Raw genomic sequence first — 13417 nt, 5'->3', positions numbered from 1 at the left:
TAGTCCCGATTGACAGAAATTCTGGAGGCCTTTACTTCTGAGAAATCCCAGCATGCAACTTGAGCAGCCCATCTGGGAACTGAGCCCTGTGGTTTGTGGGAGTTCCCACGGTGTGCCCGCTTAAAGGGGAGGCTCCCTGACGTGGTGATGGCGCACGCCTTTAATCCCAGCACTAGGGAGGCAGAGGAGAGCTTGAAGCCAGTTTGGTCTACAGATTGAGTTCTAGGGCAGGCTCCAAAGGTACCGAGAAACCCTGTCTCAAAAAAAAAAAAAAAAAGTTACTTCCGGGTTCTTCGTGTAATTTATTTTCTCTCCTATGAAGTATACAGACGAGCCTAAATTTAAAGTACAGAATTTGAATAAAATTAGATCAAGACGCCAGGCCGTGGTGGCGCACGCCTTTAATCCCAGCACTTGGTAGGCAGAGGCAGGCGGCTCTCTGTGAGTTTATGGCCAGCCTGGTCTACAGAGTGAGTGAGTTCCAGTACAACCAGGGCTGTCACATACAGGAACCCTGTCTCCAAAAACAAAGCAAAACAAACAACAAAAAAAGATCGAGACATAACTGCTCTGAATACGCTTTGCGTGAGACTCTGGAGTAGGATTCCACCTCGCTGTGAGACGGTGGGACTATGATAAATTTGACAAGACTGAACTAGAGAATTGGTTTGGCTGGTTTAAAATGAGAGTACTTAACATCACAGCTTTCAGAGAACCACATGTGCCAGGCCCTTCCATGGTTCAGTGTCCATGCTATTTACACAAGAAAATATTATTGAGGACTGAAGGGTCCAAGAATAAGAATATAAAAATATAAACCAGGCAGTGGTGGCGAAGGCCTTTAATCCTGGCACTCAGGAGGCAGAGGCAGATGGATCTCTGTGAGTTCGAGGCCAACCTGGTCTATGGAGCAAGTTCCAGGACAGGCTACACAGCTACAGAGAAACCCTGTCTCGAAAAACCAATATACACATGCCTAGGAGAATGAGAACAGACTATCAGCAGCTTTCTCATCAGCTTGAGGATTAACTATTAACAGTGGGTTACTCCGCTTTACAACCCATACATAGCTCTATTCAAAAGGCCAAAGCATCTCTCTGCAAACTGAGAACTGGCCTACAGATATGAGCTGAGTCAACGTTTAGGAAATAGATATTTGACCTCTGGGTTACACATTATCCCTGCTATGTGAAACTGGAAGCATCAAAGGGGGAGACCACAGGGCCTCGGTAAACACCACCTGAAAGTACAAGGAAGACAATAGATTAAGTCACTAGTTCAACTGAAAGACTCTGTTAATGGAGATTGTAAAGTAAGGCACTCTGTATCTGAGTTTTACCTTGAGATTATAAAAATTCCTTTGTTCAGACCTAATGCTTGGTGCCTCTATATAAAAAGGTGGGTTCAGAAACCAGCCCTTGCCACAGCCTCACAGAAGCCATCTCTGGCTGTGGTCTCAGCTAGCTGATAAGCTTTTTGTGCCCCATGGAGATTTTTTATTTTATTTTTTAATTTTTTCCTGGATTCTGGTCTCTGGAATAAAGCTTGCTTCTTCTTTATTAGACTTTGGTGGTCTGTCCCCATCTTTGCGTGACCCCCCTGAACCCAACAAGGACCATGTTGGTATGTGACACAAGAGCCATGACTATGTTGAAGGATGGAGGATTAGCACGTGGCAGTATCCTAGACAAACTCGGAAGAACGCTTCCCATTTGTAGAAAAAAAACCCTACTTTTGTGGTAACACAAACTGTTGAGCTTTCAAAGTCACATTTGCTGTTTATCTACACATTTTTTTCATTCCAGAATGTGATGGGGAACAAATTTCAAGACAGATGACATCCCTAATAAGACCACTAAGTGTTTGAAATGAATTACGAGTGCCCGAGAAGTCGAAAGTGTAAGTGGTCAGATTGGTCTGGAAACATGCAAACCCAACTGTGTTCTACAGAAAAATATATTAAAGGTACGTACTCTAGCATATTCAATGTGATGATCTTCACAATAGTTAAGAGAAGACTGAAGTCGCCTTTAAAATTGAGGGAGCTGGAGGACAAAGAAAATAAAGAGAGCAAGGGCATGGTAGAACATGGCTTCTAATCCCTGCCCAGGAGAGGCCAGCCAGCCAGAGTCTGTGAGACGAAGACCGACTAGGAGTTCAGCTAGGACTATAGAGTGGAACCCTGCCTAAATAGTAAATAAACTCAGGGTATACTCCTAATGGCATAGCTTCAAAGATGAAGGAGGGGGAACCTTGCTAGAGCATTATTAAGGAATGAGAGCCAAATCTACCATCATATTCAAATGTTTTCAATTTCACCTGATGAACAAGCCCAGAAAAGAAACAGAGCATAGCCAGATTGGACAGCATATCAACTGTGAATGCTGTCCGGATAAAGATGGAGGCAGTGAAACATTAATGGAGTCAGATTAGCTTGAAGGGAGAGCTTTGATGTACACATACATATGGCAGGTAAGGATCCTATACTCCTTTAAAGACCACAAAAATGTACAAGGGCCACATGACCTTACACACAAAAGATACTTCAGTGAGTACATCTGTTGGTTCCGTTTCTCTTCAACTACAGGATGATGTCCTTTTTTCATTGCTTCTTGTAGCCAAGGATGTTTCAAAACTACTTCTCTTTCCTACACTTCACCTTTACAAACCCTTGCTTCCCTGACCTCCCTGAATTATCAGGTACTCTATTGTACATCTTCCATATTGCAGTCCTCTGATTGCCCAGAATTGTTTTAAGACATCCAATCTTTTGGTTTTTTTATTGGTGTCCATTCTTATTAATACACACTTAAGGGTGAGAACTTGGTTCCTGGTATTCTTCTTAATCACTCTTCACCTTATTTTTTGAGAGAGATTTTCAGTGACCCAGGGATGCCCAGTTTGACTAGATGGGCTCACCTGTGAGATTCTATGATCCACCTGATCTAGACCATAAGCTCTGCAGATACTGGCTTATGTCCCTACCTCTGGCTTTTTTTAATTGATTTTTATTAAGCTCTACATTTTTCTCTGCTTCCCTCCCTGCCTCTCTCCTCCTCCCTGAAACCCTCCCCCAAGGTCCCCATGCTCCCAGTTTACTCAGGAGATCTTGTCTTTTGATACTTCCCATGTAGATTAGATCTATGCAAGTCTCTCTTAGTGTCCTCATTGTTGTCTAAGTTCTCTGTGATTGTGGTTTGTAGGCTTGGGTTTTTTTTTGCTTTATATTTAAAAACCACCTATGAGAAAGTACATGTGATAATTGTCTTTCTGGGTCTTGGTTACCTCACTCAAAATAATGTTTTCTAGCTCCGTTCATTCTCCTGCAAAATTTAAGATGTTGGGTTTTTTCCCAGCTGTGTAGTACTCCATTTTGTAAATGTACCACATTTTCCTTATCCATTCTTCGGTCGAGGGGCATTTAGGTTGTTTCCAGGTCCTGGCTATGACAAACAAAGCTGCTATGAACATAGTTGAGCACATGTCCTTGTGGCACGATTGAGCATCCTTTGGATAGATACCCAAAAGTGGTATTACTGGGTCTTGAGGAAGGTTGTTTCCTAATTTTCTGAGAAATTGCCACACTGACATCCAAAGGAGTTGTACCAGCTTGCATTCCCACCAGCAATGCAGAAGTGTTTCCTTTTCCCCACAACCTCTCCAGCATAAGTTGTCATCAGTGTTTTTGATCTTGGCCATTCTTACAGGTGTAAGATGGAATCTCAGAGTTGTTTTGATTTGCATTTCTCTGATGACAAAGGATGTTGAACATTTCCTTAAGTGTCTTTCATCCATTTTAGATTCCTCTGTTGAGAGTAGGAGCTGATGGGACAGGCAGTGTTTAAATGAATACAGTTCCTGTGTGATTATTTCAGATATAAGCTAGCAGGGCAGCTGGGACAAAAAGCACCTGATATTTGACAATGAAGTCAAAATTGTACAATGGAAAAAGAAAACCTTTTCAATAAATGGTGCTGGCATAACTGAATGGCAATATGTAGAAGAATACAAATAGATTCATATCTAACCCCATGCACAAAACTCAAATCCAAATGGGTCAAAGACCTCAACATAAATCCACCCACACTGAACCTCATTGAAGAGTAAGTGGGAAGTACCCTTGAACACATGGGCACAGGAGACCACTTCCTAAATATAACCCCAGTAACACAGACATTGAAAGCAACAATTAATAAATAGGACCTCCTGAAACTGAGAAGCTTCTTTAAGGCAAAGGCTATGATAAATAAGACAAAATGGCAGCCTACAGAATGGGTAGTGCAGGAGAAATGTCTGTATTCTGTCAATCATGTTTTGAATAAATGCTGAATGACCAGGTAGGAAGTATAGGCAGGTCAACCAGACAGGAAATAGAGGTGAGGCGATGGGAACAGGAGAATTCTAGGAAGGAGGAATGTGACCTGTCCAGGTACTGAGACATGTGGCTATCATAGATGAGGATAATGGGTTAATGTGAGTTATAAGAGTTAACAAGAAGCCTGAGCTAATGGGCCAATCAGTTTATAATTAATGCAGATTCTCTGTGTGATTTTCTTTGGGACTTGCCAGCTATGGGAATTGGGCAGGTCATAAACCCCCACAAGCCGGCCCTCATACTACAAATGGGAAAAGATCTTCATCAATCCCACATCTGATAGAGGACTTACCTCTAAAATATATAAAGAACTCAAGAAACTAGACACCAAAATACTAAACAATCCGATCAAAAAATGGGGTACAGATCTAAATAGAGAAATCTCAACAGAAGAATCTCAAATGGCTAAAAGACATTTAAGGAATTTCTCAACATCCTTAGTATTCAGGGAAATGCAAATCAAAACTACTCAGATACCATCTTACATCAGTCAGAATGGATAAGATCAAAACTACTGATGACAGCTTATGTTGAAGAGAATGTAGAGTAAGGGGAACACTCCTCCACGCTGATGGGAGTGCAAACTTTTACAACCACTTTGGAAACTAATATGATGATTTCTCAGAAAATTGGGAATCAATCTACATCAAGACCCAGCAATACCACTCTTGGGCATATACCCAAGGAATGCTCAATCATACCACAAGGACACTTGCTCAACTATGTTCATAGCAGCATTATACATAATAGCCAGAACCTGGAAACAACCTAGATGCCCCTCAACCAAATAATGCACAAAGAAAATGTGGTACATTTATACAATGGAGTATTACTCAACAATTAAAAAGGACATCATGAAATTTGCAGGCAAATGGATGGAGCTAGAACAAAATCATCCTGTGTCAGTGTAGCGATTTCTCAGTAAATTATCAAACAACCTTCCACAAGACCCAGTAATACCACTTTTGGGTATGTATCCAAAGGATGCTCAATCATACCACAAGGACATGTGCTCAACTATGTTCATAGCAGCATTGTTTGTCATACCCAGAACCTGGAAAGAACCTAAATGCCCCTCAACCAAAGAATAGATAAGGAACTGCCACGCCAGCACAGCAACTGTAGTTCTCTCAGTGAGGGACATCAGGATTAACACACAGCACAACTTCAGGTTTTGCAGGCAAGCCTTTATTCTACTTTCTCACACAGTATATATAGCCCTAAGCAGGGGAGGCCGAACCAGCAAAAGCAGGAAGCTCATCACCACAACTCACATGGCTTAGGGGTAAACATCCTTAAAAACATTGCTGAGAACAACAGATTGTTCCTGTTTTCGGAACAACCAACCACAAGAGTGCAAAACAGGTCAAGTGGGGGTGTGAAGGCCTGTCCTCAAGGGACTCAACAGGAACATGTGGTACATTTACACAATGGAGTACTACACAGCAGAAAAAAATGACAATTTAAATTTTGCAGGAAAATGGACACAGCTAGAAAACATTATTTTGAGTGAGGTAACCCAGACCCAGAAAGACAATTATCACATGTACTCACTCATAGGTGGTTTTTAAACATAAAGCAAAAAAAGCCTACAAACCACAATCCCAGAGAATTTAGACAACAATGAGGACACTAAGAGAGACTTATATAGATCTATTCTACATGGGAATTAGAAAAATACAAGACCTTCTGAGTAAATTGGGAGCATGGGGACCTTGGGGAAGGGTTTAAGGGGGGAGGGGAAGCAGAGAAAAATGTAGAGCTAAAAAAATCATCCTGAGAGAGGTAACCCAAACTCAGAAAGACAAGCATGGTATGTACTAACTAATAAGTGGATATTAGATGAAGAACAAAGGATAACCAGGCTACAACCCACAGTACAAGAGAAGCTAGGTAACAAGGAGAACCCTAAGAGGGACACACATGGATCACCCTAGGAGGAGGAAAGAGATAAGGTCTCCTGGGTAAACTGGGGCTTGGTGGGGAGGTGGGTGGAATAAGAGCATGAGGGAATACGATTGTTGAGTTGGGGGGAAGAGATGACAAGGAGGGAGGGCAGTGAAAGAGATATCTTGATAAAGGAAGCCATTGTGCCATTAGGGGAAACCAGAGAGTAGAGAAACAACCAGGAATCCATAAGGATGATCACAGCTAAAATTCTTAGGAATAGTGGAGAAGGTGGCTGAACTAGCCTTCTCCTGTAATCAGACTGTTGTAGTGAGGGTGAGCCCCTTGTCCTGTCCTGCCCGGCTAGCTTACACCCAAAGTAACCACGTGGAAATTGTATTCATTGAAACACTGCCTGGCCCATTATATCTAGCCTCTTCTTGGCTAACTCCCACATCTTGCTTTAACCCATATTATTAATCTGTGTATCACCACAGGGTTGTGGCTTACAGGGAAGATTCTAACCTACGTCCATCTCAGGCTGGAGATTCATGACATCTACCACATTTCCCTTCTTCCCAGCATTCTGTTCTGTCTATTCTGCCTACCTAAGGGCTGCCCTACCAAAAGGCCAAGTCAGTTTTCTTTATTCAACCAATGAAAGCAACATATAGAAAGAAGACCCTCCTACACCATACTACCCTAATTGTCTTCATAGAACCTTCATCCATTAACTGATGGAAACATATGCAGAGATTCACAACCAAGGACTGGGCCAGGTTCCTGGCAGCCAGTTGAAGAGAGTGCAGGGGGATTATGTGGGCAAGGGGGGGCAAGATCATGATGGGGAAATTCACAGATAACAGCTTATCTGAGCTAGTGAGAGCATGGACTTTGGACTGACAGCTGGGAGCCTGCAAGGGACCAAACTAGGCCCTCTGCATGTGGGTCACAGTAATGTGGTTTGGTCTGTTAGTAGGGCCCCTAGCAGTGGGACCAGGATTTATGCCTGGTGCATGAACTGGCTTTTTGGAGTCCATTTTTTATGGTGGGAATACCATGATCAGTCTTGATACAGGGGGTTGGGGGCTTGGTCCTGCCTGAAATTTCCCAGGCTTTGTTAACTCCCTATGGGAGGCCTTACTCCCTCTGAGGAGAGAATGGGAGTGGGGAAAGGGAACTGTGGTTGGTATGTAAAATGAATATTAAATGTTAAAAAATAAAATAACTACAAAAATTGAACTAACAGGCTGTGAGAGCACATTCTGCTCCTTCAGCCAATAGCCATTAAGATACCAGCCCACTTGGACATGGTCTCTTATACTGTAAAAGCATCTGTAAATGTGTGCCCACTCTCTTGCTCCCAGCTACTGCTCTGGCTGCTAGACTCTGTTCCTGTTCACACAGAGGACTGTTATCTAGGACAGTGATCTGTAAGTTTTTCCCTTAAATAAATAACCCTTTTATTATTCATAATTTTGAACTGGTGTGGGATTATTTTGTGACTTATGTCATTATCTGGTGCCCATTGATTGGTTTTAGAAACCCCAGCTCTGTTGCATGCCACCAACCTGCCTCGACCATGGCCTGTGTATGGAGCCAGTAGTTCATTTGGATATAGAATTCTTGCACAGTGGTGGCTTTTCTTGCTACAGATAGGCCACCATTCTTTATATTATCTCATTACATGCCTCAGAGTGGCTTCCAATCTCTGGGTGCTTGCCCTGGTGACTGTGCCCCGCCGCCATGCACCATGTGAAAACTTAGACGTGATATGGGCATTCCCGGGTCCCTTCTGTTATCTTGTTATCCCTGTGCTCCTGCTACTGCTGATCGATCAGGGCACACTGTGGTGCACATGGTCTGTGATTGCTATTAAATAAATATTTTTGATATAAGCATATGTGCTGAAACATTATTTGAGAGAATTCACACTATTGAGTGTATTATTCGGATTCTGTCAAAGGGGCATGACAGACTGATTGATAGAATGTCTCTACATGAACGTAATATGCATGCTATAAAGATTATATCCAAGGATGAGACATTATCTTTACTGGACAGACTTCATACCTTGTAATCATCAATAAGGACATTAGAGCAGAACACTGGACAGGAGATCCAGACATTACAAAAGGCAGTGGTAAACAGATTTGAAAAGATTAAGGAAATTATCAAATTTGATGACTTGGAACAAAAGGTAAAAAGGAAAAATTTAACCTCATCAGTACATACAAATCTCTGGGATAGCTTCACCAGAGTTCTGCCTGCCTTTCTAGTAATAACAGCAGAAAGAGTATCTGGCCCCAAGTACCCTAAGGTTTTCAACGAATATTCATGGAAGCCCATATGTATGACTGATCTAAAGGAAATTAAATAAGAAATTGTAGCTTACAGACTGCAATTATTTGTCCTTTTGTTGGTCAAAACATGGGTTTTCAGTAACAAAGCAACACCTCAAGATTGGACAAAGTTAATCTCAGCAGTCCTAGAAATTGGACCACAATTATTTTAGAGGTGCTTTTTTAGGAAGAAACTAGACTATTTTTGAGCAGCAGGAAAAAGAAAAAGAACTTGAGATTTCCCTAGATCAAATTCTAAGCTTAACTCTGATCCTCAGGATCAGGCTCTTTATGATGACCACACTTTGTCCATATGAATGACAGCAGCTTTAAAGGCTTGGGAGAGGATTCAGGAACTAGGAGGAAGAGTTGAATCATATCTTAGGGTTAAATAGGGTCAGAGTAAACCTTTTAGTGACTTTTTACAAAGACTAACTAGGGCTGTACAAATAGGGATAACTGACCCAGAAGATAGTTGTATAATAATTGAATCTTCGCTTATGAGAATGCCAACATAGAATGCAAAAGGATCCTTGGCCCTTTAAAGATCAGATGAGCACCCATGGATGAATGGGTCTTGCATACAATGAATGTTGAGACACTTGACTATGGTACTGAAGCTTGGGTAGGAGAAGCAATTTCCAATGGTAAGAGAAGACATCAAAATACCAAATGTTTTAATTGTGGCAGAATGGGACATCCGTGAAGGGATTGTAGACAATGAATTCCTAAGAATAATGTGTCCTTGGGGAATGGCAGAAATAGGAGGACTCAGCCTTCAGGTATATGTAGGAGGTGTGGCAAAGGCCAACATTGGAGCAATGAATGTAGGTCAACGAAAGATAGACAAGGTAACCTGATACCATCAGGAAATGCGACGGGGGCCTCTTGCAGGCCCCCATGATGAACATGGTCCAATCATTCCCAGTTACTGTGGAGAACATGTCTCACCATGAATATCAAAAAGCATGTTGTCAGCTTTTCATCAACACCATTTAAATGTTTCTTGGCAGGACCTCTTAAAAGATCTGCAAGGCCTTACAGCTAAAGCCAAATCAGGAAGCCTCTCTTAGATGAGAGCACTTGACTAGCAAGGAGAGCAGACCCAAGAAATTGCTGCTACCAAGAAACCATGCACATTGCATTATATATTGTTCCTACCTCTGATCAAAACAATCTTGTTTACATTTTGAGGTCATTGTCCTCATTTGTTGCATATTTGTTTACGGTTTTTTTAATATTCTTACATAAAGTTTTAGTCTTTAAGTTATACAGGTATTAAATATTATAGGTCAATAGTTGTTCATGTTTGTTGTACATACAGTCAGATCAAAGGTTCTTCAGACACATAGAGGTTGTATTCTGTCTAGATAGGTAGTCTTCAACCACTTCAAGAATCTGTAGAACATGGCATTTAAATAACTTAGGGTTCTGTTGACATGAGACATGATTGCTCCTGACAGCACCAATCTATTCCCAAGAGAATTTTGAGCACCAAAGAAACTCCACTTGGAGTTTGTTTTCCTCTTGGCACAATTGGCCTTTGGGCAAGGAACTGCCCATACCTCAACCACTGACAATGTACATGGTATCCAGAAATGGATAAGCAAGAAAGAAGGAAAAAGACTTTCAAATCTTACCAAGACAGGGTAAGATGGTTCTGAAAAGTTTCCTGCCTCTAAAAATGGTCTGTCAGTTACACTAGGCCTTAGCCAAAGTTGGTTGCTTCAACATTGCAAAATGAAACTTTGGGTGATTGCTCAGGTAGCTAATTGTCTCCGTCATATATTGCTTGCTTTGGAAGCTGCTTGATTGTACTTCCTGCCTGCTCAAGTAATATCTCCCTTCTCAGGCCTTTGATGGGGATGAAGATTAGATTGTTGTAGTTACTGTACTCATATGACCTATCCAAGCCATTTCCTATACAAGACTTAGACTCCATAGGATAGAATGTTTATTAATCATTTAGTATATGTTCCTTGTTTAATATTGTTTATGCTGGTTGTGATTCTAATTATAATTGATATCTGTTCCTAGTGTATATAGTTTTGTATTGGGTCTGGAACTTTCTTATTTAAACAAAAGGGGTGGTACTGTGGGTACACATTCTGTTCCTTCAGTCAATAGCCTTTAAGATACCAGCCCACTTGGGCATGGTCTCTTATACTGTAAAATCAGCTGTAAATGTGTGCCCGCTCTCTTGCTTCTGGCTCCCACTTCCAGCTGCTAGACTCTGTTCCTGTTTATGCAGAGGACTGTTATCTAGGACAGTGATCTGTAAGTTTTTCCCTTAAATAAATAACCCTTTTATTATTGATAATTCTGAACTGGTGTGGAATTATTTTGTGACTTCTGTCATTACTAATATACATACAGGACACTTGTGGTGGTGTGAGTGAAAATGGACTCCATAGGCTCATAGCACATGGCACTATTAGGAGTGTGGCCTTATTTGAGTAGATGCTGCTTGTTGGAAGAAGTGATTGAGGAAAGGCTTTGAGGATTCAGATGCTCAAGATACTTCTAGTTTGGCAGTCACTTCCTTGCTGCCTGCTGATTCATATGTAGAACTCTCAGCTACCACTCCAGCACCAAGTATGCCTGCTTGCCACAAATCTTCCAACAATGATAGTGCTCTAAACCTCTGAAATGTAAGCCAGTCCCAATGAAATGTTTTCCTTATAGAGTTGCCATGTTCATGGTATCTACTCACAGCAATAGAAACCCTAAGATAACACTGCTACATATAAAATAAAAATGTCTTTAAAACAGGAAACTATATGCTATTAATCTTTATTTGCTGCCAATTGTGCCTTTATATTGGTTTAAGGTTTGTTATTTCTGGTATACCTTCTTGACTTTAATACTTTAACTTTTTTCAAATTTGCCAATTGCTCATTTGCTAGGGACAGTACATTATTTGTGGCTAAAGTGCCAACAGCAACAAGGTTCCATGTTGTGCCAGCGTGGCTTGGATGCCAAAACTGGTGGAGGGTGCCAGGATTGAGACACGGAGGCTTCAATGCTGAAGGAAGAACAACCTTTATTTTTTCCCATGCTAGAGTCTTTTATACCTTTAGGCAACTGGCCTGAAACATGCTGAGCAGCCAGAGATCAAGATCAGGGCATCATGTACTGGGAATGCTTTTGTGGAAAACCACTGACCAGAAGAAACACAAACATCCTTGTTGAGTACAAAGAAGGTGTAGCTGTCAGTCAGGGAGAGTGTGGGTAGCCAGATCACAACAGTTCCAGTGAACACAGTCTTGGATTCCTGCTTACACTGAATGCTAGGAATTTTGTAGAGTACAGCATGTTACCCCGCACAACTAGAATCATGTTAACATTATTATGGCCTTCATTCAAAAGTTGATTTCAGTTTTTATTTATATTTGACCCAGGATTAAAGTATCCTTTCTATAAATATTTGGATGTAATAGTATTTCCATGTAGGTTACTTGTCCACAACAAAACTAGACCTTATAGTAGACTTCTGGCAGCCACCCGAATGACCAAGTTTAATTTCATCAGTAATGTAATGGCTGACACCCAAGTGTTTCTGGACATGTTACAACAAGATACGCAATGTGTGATATGTTCTTACAAAAAATGTTTCATAACTTCCATTGGATTAAAGAAAACAGTGGCTAAGTAGCTTGGTGACTTATCTCATACCTGCCCCACACAAGGACCCAGGCTCAATCAATGATGAAAATTTAATAAAGGACAGATCAAGGACAAATCTATATCTATATTGTATTCTCCTTAGGATATTTACATTCATAGAAAGGATAGTTTGGGAGTCAAATAAATATTTCTGAATGTCATAAAGTTTTGGATCATTTCCATAGAATAATCAATGGTGCTATGGTATAGATCATATTCCATCTTGGCTAATATAATGTAGGCCCATATTTCTACACTGCATAGTGACCAGACTTCCAGGCCATAATTTGCACCTGCCACACAGGAGGTGGTCACCTCCCTAACAAAGAGTCAGGATATGCTAATGTTGTTCTCATCCTTCTTTGTAATTTGGAGGATACCTGAAAAGAGATGTTAATTCAGCCTATGTGACAGAGCTGGCATACAGAGCAGGAAGATAAAAATGACAACAGAGCAGGCATAGGTAGATGTGTGGACATGATCACAGCCATTTACCTGGATACCTAGGAAACAGAATGCTAATGAATTTCCCCTTCAGTTTATATTCTGGTACATAAGGCTGTTTGGAGAATAAATGGAGAGGAAATTTTAAGGATGTGAACTCAGGATTTCATGAATGATCACTGAGAATCTCACTCCCAATAAAGCCATGTGAGTTGTACTTTAATCCCATGCCTCCCCTCTGGTCTAGAGAAATCATTTAGTGTCTGGGCTGGCACCAGACCACAACATAATGGCGCCCAATGTGGGGCTGATCAGTAAACCCAAAAAAATGCCGAAAAAATGACCAGACATACAGAGGAAAACATGAGGAACCCATGAGATAAAATTGTACAACAGGGGGCTGGAGAGATGGCTCAGTGGTTAAGAGCATTGCCTGCTCTTCCAGAGGTCCTGAGTTCAATTCCCGGCAACCACATGGTGGCTCACAACCATCTGTAATGAGGTCTGGTGCCCTCTTCTGGACTGCAGACATACATGCAGACAGACTATTGTATACATAATAAATAAATAAATATTTAAAAAAAAATAAAATAAAATTGTACAACAGGTAAATACATGAGTAATGAACACCCAAAAATAGAGAACAGAATTTTTAAAAGTATATTGTGACTAAATATTTTATAAATTATATATATCTATATAT

The sequence above is a fragment of the Arvicola amphibius genome, chromosome 8, assembly GCF_903992535.2.
Source record: "Arvicola amphibius chromosome 8, mArvAmp1.2, whole genome shotgun sequence".
Classification (NCBI taxonomy): domain Eukaryota; kingdom Metazoa; phylum Chordata; class Mammalia; order Rodentia; family Cricetidae; genus Arvicola; species Arvicola amphibius.
The sequence above is the reverse complement of the archived record's forward strand: the minus strand, read 5'-3'. Positions refer to the sequence as shown.